The sequence below is a fragment of the Calonectris borealis genome, chromosome Z, assembly GCF_964195595.1.
Source record: "Calonectris borealis chromosome Z, bCalBor7.hap1.2, whole genome shotgun sequence".
NCBI lineage: Eukaryota > Metazoa > Chordata > Aves > Procellariiformes > Procellariidae > Calonectris > Calonectris borealis.
Window position 1 is genome coordinate 86,675,275 of NC_134352.1, and position 6,522 is coordinate 86,681,796.

Here is a 6,522-nt window from a genome sequence, read left to right on the forward strand (position 1 = left end):
TTTATTTAAACATATTGATGTATATGTTTGTATAGCTTTTTCTTTGCCATTTTTGTCTGAAAAGCTCACAGAACTAAGAAGGCTGTCTTTACAGAATAAAGTAAAAATGCTACTTATAGAATCTTCCCTTCCCCAAAAAGGAATAAATGAATTTTTAAAATGGCTTCTAAATATAAAAAGCATTGATTTTTTTTTTTAGGTGGTCTGTGTAGTACACTGTACATGAAAGTGAAATTTACAGTCCAGAAGCTACATATCTGTTTGCTGTTTAAAAATAATTTTTAAAAATTAAAAAAGCAAGATATTAAGACCATTAGGAATGTTTAACACAAACTGCCGTAAAGTTCAATCTTTTCTCTGGCGAGAATGTAGTGTATAGTGGAGAACTCTGTAGTAGAATATCAGGGTCTTTTCTAAGTGAACTAATGCAGCATGCATGTACATTGTATTTATACAGATATATATGTAACCTTGGAGAATAAAAAAAAAAGAGAGCTAACAGAGACTTTTCATCCGTAGAACGAAATGCTGTAATTTTCAGTGTAGGCTTATGAGGAGAGTGCTAAGGTACCCTGTATGCGTTCTCCCACCGGTATCCCGGATCCTATCCGTTAGATTACGGTAGATATCACATATATATGTGTTTACTTTCAAAACAAAATGCGGCCCCGGTTAGGAATGTGGACCGTGCTCCTGCAGTGATTTCCTTTGTGGTATAGTGAACAAACATCTTGAATTATAGATGCATTAAAATGGTTTTTTTAAGCTAGAAGTGTCATGGATTTTCTCAAATGCAGAAGAGAGCTGGTAATTTTCCTCGCAGCCCTGAAAATCAGTTCACGTAGCGAGAGCCGAAGCATTAGTAGCGCGAGATTCGTTTGCTGGGGAGTCGCTAACCCCCGAAATGTCTCTGGCTGGCGCGGGGGCCAGGCCGCGCCGCGCCCCGGCCGTGGGGCTGGGCAGGGGGCCGGCGCGGTCCCCGACGGAGAGACCTTCCCGTCTGGCCGGTACGTGCGCACTAGTTAAACCCGGCCCTCCGCTTCGGTGACTCTGCTAAGCCCAGTCCTGAGCTTCTGCCCAGCCTCGCGCGCTCAGCACTGCAGTGAAATGTGTATTGTCATTCCAGTGTAAGCTTTTAGTGCTTTATTGATTTGTTGGTACTGTATTTGGACTTGTCCTTGTAAATGTAGAGACGTATGTGGCTTCATTGGCAGTTTACAAGCAAAAGATGACATGATGAGACACCTGTATGAAAATGTTGTGATGATTGAAGTCGCCGTGTATGGTGAATGGTTCAAGTGTCTGCCTCTCCAGCAACTTCTTGACGAATCCACTCCCCATCCTCTGTATGTATTAAACTTCCCGGTGTAAATATGCTTGTGGAATAAAACTGAATTGTATTGAAGAGTGTTGGTTTCGTGGCATCAGCCTGACGGTGTGTAAATAATTTCCTGCTGCTGATTTACTGGCCAATAATCTGAAGTCTTTTCACCATTTAAGAAACTTCTTCCTTTTCATTTAAAAATCAGCATGAATGAGAGCAGAATGAGCCACCATCAGAGCAGGGGGGTCATGGTGAAGGGACTTCAGTCTTCGTTACAAACGACGAAGGTAGGAGGATGCTGAGAATGAAGTTCTCTTCTCTCCCAAAACAATGTATCCAAGCAAACGAGGGAGTATTAATCTTCCAGAAATTCACCAACACCGGTGTGTGCCAGGTGATGCTCTTTCCTTCTCCTCTGGTTTGCATTCCCCCAAAGAAAGTAATTGGAAAGAATTGAACACTGAGATTTTTCTGAGGTGGCGTGCAGGATTACCGAGTGTATTTAATGTAACGTTGTGTGTGGGTTGGAATCTGCGATAGATGTTATTTTTTAAAAATGGCAGTTGTGCTTGCCTGCGGAGGAGGCCCCAGCGCGGAGGGGCGGGGGGCGAGCCAGGAGGTCAGGCATGACCTGATCACCTCCAACACAAAAAACCCACAAAGGAATTGCATGAGTCCCCAATTTTCGGGGTGCGTGAATGTGTTAAAACGTCAGCGGCTCCGGTATTTCCTTGCAGGCGAAGCGCTGGCAGCGGCTCGGCGGGCGATCCCGGGCCGGCTCCGAGGCAGGCAGGGCACGGCGGTGCAGGGGGCACAGCCAGGCAGCGCCCGGAGAACTCTCACCTCTCCCCTCCTCGGCTGACAGGCAGAGCTGAGCCTTGAAAAATCAATACTGGGGAGCCAGGAGGGAAATATTTCCAACCTCTAACTAGAGAATGTATTTTGACAAGGCCAAGATAATCCAGGCTGCACAGGAGAAAGAGAAAAGAAGACTCATTTTTAAAGCTTGACACTTCAAGGTGGTTTTGTGCAATGGTTTAGAGAGAGCATCGATACGGACAAATACCAAAGGTCAAAAAGAAAAGCCAGAAGAATTTCAAAAATCAGATGCGCTGGTTTTGCTGTTTACTTCACAAAATATAAACTGTTTGACTTGTGTAGAGAGATGGTCAAATGTAGCGAGCTCAGTGTTTGCTGCTGTCTCCTCAGTTAATAGAAATGAAAATATAGTAAAGCCTAGATTATACCTTAAGCAATTTACCTATAAGAAGTGCCTATTTCCTGCTATATATCTGCATTCAAGGACATTAATTGTTTTTGATTTGGCATGATTGCATTTTGATGCAAAAAGATCAATATTTTTTTCATTTATGCAGCATCATTTTTTGATAATTAAATATCTGGCTGCGTACTCGGGTACTACACGAAGTGGTCAAAAGCGCTGCAGCCCTTCTTCCACTCCCGGACCAAGGTTTCGTTGGCACCGAGCACCTGCGATTTCTGCCAGGTGAGTTAGGTCTGACCGAGCTGAGCTGCGGCAGTGCCCGCGCTGCTGCCCGCGCTGCTGCCCGCGCTGCTGCCCGCGCTGCTGCCCGCACTGCCAGCGTTTCTGCGGTGCTTGGCGCTGCCACCTTCGGCGCCTTGCAGGGGGCCGGGCGGGCGGGCGATCGCCAGCCGAGTGCTGTGGTTGTGGCACCGACCCCTTCCCGGCTGCCACTCCGGGCAGGCTGTGGGCAAGGGGCGCGATGGAGGGGGTCACCTCCCTGGCTTTACGCCGCGCCGGCTGGGAATGTCCGTCCCTGTCCTGGCGCTGGACGTAAAACCGCACCCTTGACCCAGAGGTGTAGAATCACGTCAAGGCTAATTCTGCGTGACGAACGCAATGTCCTAATGAACAATTAGGACATTGCACTGGATTCGTTTAATACTGATCTGAGTAACAAAGTGTCGCATAAAGCCAAGCAGCATCTTGCGTAACCCAGGAGGAGGGAGGACGTGATACCTGCACCATGGCGGGAAGCGTGAAGGACTGACCGGGACGTTCACGGCAGCAGCGAGGAGCGAGGTGAGGAGGGGCAGGGGCGCGGGTGTGAGGGGCAGGAGTGGCCACGTTACGCGTCGGTGCCGGAGGAGGCGTAGCACCGGGCCCCAAGGGGACATCGTTAGCGATGGAGCGGCTGTACCAGCGTTCGGAAGGCGCTGGGGAGTGGCTGGGCGGCAGGCGGGGGCCGGACCGACGGATGGCTCCTGGCACAGAGGAGCGGAGGCCGAGGTAGGGGCAGATGAGATCAAACGGGAAGGTGTTCCCTTCCCCGGCTCGAGAGAGAGAAGGTGGCTGAGGTACAGAGCGATGGACTTGCACGTTATTGGTTGCGCATGCGCGATTGTCTCCGAACTGTCACACAATATTCTGCCTGAACTGGTTCAATGGAGATTGTCTATCCACTAATTACCGTTATTTGGAGTAAGATACTGGAAATGAGAGGTCACTTGAGATTTATAGAAAAAAAATCAGAAAAATTATACCAGACGCTTCAAATTTGCTGCTTTCAGTTACACAAAACATGAGGGAGGGCTCCCCGGCTTTCCCACGTCGCGGCTCCTCGCCCGGGGGCTGGCGGGGGACGTGCTGGGCCACAAAGGGGCTCTGCCGGCGCCGTGTCCGTGCCTCTCGTCCGGAGGAGCGGGGAGCTGGTGCTGCGCTGCCGCAGCGCTGCCGACCGCAGCAGGAGCCAGGTTGCATTCGAAGTGTGCGTGTGTGTTTGGTTGATGTCCTCAAAATATGTCAATCTTGCCTAAAACCAAAGCTATTTGAAAATGCAGACCACTGAGGTCAGTGCAAACTCCATCAAATGTATTGATCGGAGATTTTTTCCACAGAGCATAACGTTACAGTTGTGCATGGCGGGTGTCTTGCCGACGATCAGCATTCCTTGCAGCTGACTCAGAAACCCGTCCACCGCATCTCGCTCTCCCCAGCCTGTTGTGGAGGGGTGGGTGCGATCTCTCCGGCTGCCTGGCGGAATTCCCCGCGCGTTCAGGCAGCGCTGTGCCCCGCGGGGCACGGCCAGAGCTCGGATCTCAGCTTTGCAGGTTTCTGGGACAGGCTCCCCTTGGGATGCGTGGTTCACCCCAAGGTCCCAATCCCCTGATCACCAGGCAGGCACCTGCTGTCCCGAGAGCAAGGCTTCCCATCCCACGGAGCGGGACGCGGCCAGGGAACGCACCAGCGCTCAGGACGTTCCTGCTGGGCACTCACCTACAGTGCTGGATGTGCCCCTCCGGAGGCAGCCAGGGTAAGGCCAGTGCTCAGAATAAGAACATTTGGGAGTCGGCCCAGTTTGGTTTCAAATAGTGATTTTTGTAGCCAAAATACTTCTTCAAATTGACGAGTCATGTGCAAGCAAAGAAGTGTAAATGGAAGGCCTTTAACATGCTTAGCAGTAGCTTACATATTTAAAAGCCAATGCATTAATAGCAGAAATTGGAGAGGACCCAAAGGTATTTTGTCCTCTGGATGCTGCAGGAACTTCCATGAGCAACCAGTGTGCAGAAGAACCCAAAGTCAAATCCATCTTCTGAACATCACCTCACGAGCTCCAGAAGCTCTGCGAGCTACTTCTCCCTTTAGAAAAGAGAGTTCCTGGCCAGCTGCAGCCGTGCATCTCTCCCTCTGTTTCCGTAGCCAGGAAAGCATGACCAGGGAACAAGTTCCTCGTCCTCCTCATTCCCTCCCGTGTAGAGGCAGCAGAAGTGCCGGCCAGGTTTGGTGCCTTGGGAACACGGGAGCCCGCGCGGGAGCTTCGGAGAGCTCGTGGGCCCCGGGAGCACACGGCAAACCGAGATGGGCTGTCGCGGGTATTCAGTCCCAAATTGCAGTTCAAAGGTTCGCAAAATTGGCCGGACCCTTTGTGGGGTTGTGGGACATCGACTCTGTAAGAAACTCAAGAATATCCCAACTTGTAAATTAAACCTTTCGGATGGTCGTTCCTGCGTTCAAGGTCTTTGGGCGTGCGCGGAAGGAGCGCACATCCAGTGGTGCCTGTGCCACCGTGATTTCATACCGCTGTTTCCCGCGTGATGTGTGGTAGGGGGGCGCAGGAGTCCCAGCGCCCAGTGTGGGCAGGGGCAGCGCCCAGCGGGCTTTCCAGGGAGGAGGAAGGGAAACGGGTTTCTTCTGTTCTCCCAACGAGCTGTCGGGGCTGTGCCCGGCTTTTGGCAAACACCGAAACTTTACCAGCGGTAATACTTCGGTCTGAACAAAAATACCGGTAAAATCTGCATCAGAGCCTTCAGTGTGATAAATTGACACTTGATGGCAATAGTTGCCTGGAGTGCTCTTTGAACAGGAGGGCTCCTGGGGAACTTCCCTCTATCTCTGATGTCTGAAAATTAAAAATTAATCCTGTATGAAAAATTAAAAGGTGAAACTTTCTGCTGCAGCAGCATAGCTTTCTGAATGTTGATTTTGTTTTTAAAATGAAGGCTGAATGACATCTACGGGAAGATCATTGTTGGTTGTTACATTTAGAATATATGATTTTAATTGATTTTTATAAATTGGAAACCTATTTGCAAAGGACTGGAGTAGCTTAAAATGGGGGGGGGGGCCAGGGAGATACTTATTTACTGAAGTAACTGGCTTTAAACAGGCATTTATTCACTCCTGTAGAGCTACTCCCAATTTACAATACAGTAAAAGAAAACTGCTGGGTTTATCATAAAAATGATGGTGGAATTTGCACATCTTGCAAGTTTAAATTTGATTTTTTTTTAAAAAAAACCCCACCTTTCTGACATCAAGGAGTGCCTCCTGCCCCTCGCTGTTCAGGCGCGTGTCCTCGCGTGCTGTGTTGGTTACCGCTCGGTGCCACCCTCGCGTGACCAGTGTCGCGGAAAAGCCGGGGGTCCCGGTGTCTCGGGTGGGGCTGGCCACCGGGGAAAGCCGCTGTACTTGTTCCCCCCGGGATTAGTCTTCCTCTGCGGTGGGCAAAGCAAAGGTTGCGGTCGAGTCTGAGTGATTCCAGCAAGAGTCTTTCTTCTTACAATTTTATCCAGAGCCAAGGGGGAGAGAAGTTGACAGCACTACTGTTTTTATCAGTATTCGCATTCAGATCTCGCCTGTTGCAAGTTTATTTTACAAGACCCATTTCTTCATCTTCTGCGAGGCCTAGGACTTCAAAGGTGCCATCAGCTGG

At 49.9% G+C, this 6,522-nt stretch overlaps 1 protein-coding gene and 1 long non-coding RNA gene across 8 annotated transcripts in view; both read left to right on the forward strand.

Moving 5' to 3' along the window:
* Nucleotides 1–1,405, forward strand: part of WDR7 (WD repeat domain 7) — a 150,853-nt gene extending 149,448 nt beyond the window's left edge. For 5 of the 7 annotated variants that reach the window (XM_075138116.1, XM_075138115.1, XM_075138117.1 and 2 more), the window contains one exon: nt 200–1,405. The gene's annotated coding sequence lies outside the window, so the exon portion shown is untranslated. The remainder of the gene's footprint in view (nt 1–199) is intronic. The other 2 variants (XM_075138111.1, XM_075138112.1) reach the window with 2 other exon arrangements.
* A 3,017-nt stretch (nt 1,406–4,422) lies between these two features.
* On the forward strand, nt 4,423–5,769 carry LOC142075317 (uncharacterized). Its single transcript, XR_012670846.1, has 2 exons — nt 4,423–4,620; nt 4,851–5,769. It is a non-coding gene; the product is annotated as an uncharacterized LOC142075317 (long non-coding RNA).
* The last annotated feature ends 753 nt before the right edge of the window (nt 5,770–6,522 follow it).